Below are 636 nucleotides of genomic sequence, written 5' to 3' on the forward strand. Positions count from 1 at the left end.
TGTGTGTGTGTGTGTGTGTGTGTGTGTGTGTGTGTGTGTGTGTGTGTTTTGTCAAGGGGGCCCCAGTTGCAAGCCGCTCATCGACTCACAACTAAGGATGTGTGTGTGTGTCTTTTTGTCAAGGGGTCCCCAGTTGCATCTCAACCATTGACTCACAACTAAGGGGTCCCAAGTTACAAGTAGCATAGTGCGTGTTTTGTCGAGGGTCCCCAGTTTCAAGCCGACCATCAACTCGCAGCTAGGGGCGGGACGGGGTGGTGTATTTGTGTGTTTGTCAAGGTCCCTAGTTTTTGCGAGTCTACCATCGAGCCACAACCGAAGGGGAGGGAAGAAGTTGCTAGCCGAGCATCGACTTGCAACTAGGGGGAGGGGATGGGAAAAATTGTTTTCCGTACGAATCGTTGTTTTTTTGCAAGTCAACCATAGAAATTACGATTGAGAGTTGCCAGTGTTTGTGTGTGTTTGTTGTGGACCGATTCAACCAGTTCCAAGTCGATGCTCGACTCGCATTTTTTTCCAACTATTTTCCCATTTTTTTGATATATTTTTTCCTTTTTTATGGAACAAAACAAAGGATTTTCTACTTTTGTTTTTAATATAACTGCATTAAAATATATTTTTTGTATCTAATTTTCT

Source organism: Triticum aestivum, chromosome 2B, assembly GCF_018294505.1.
Source record: "Triticum aestivum cultivar Chinese Spring chromosome 2B, IWGSC CS RefSeq v2.1, whole genome shotgun sequence".
Taxonomy (NCBI): Eukaryota; Viridiplantae; Streptophyta; class Magnoliopsida; order Poales; family Poaceae; genus Triticum; species Triticum aestivum.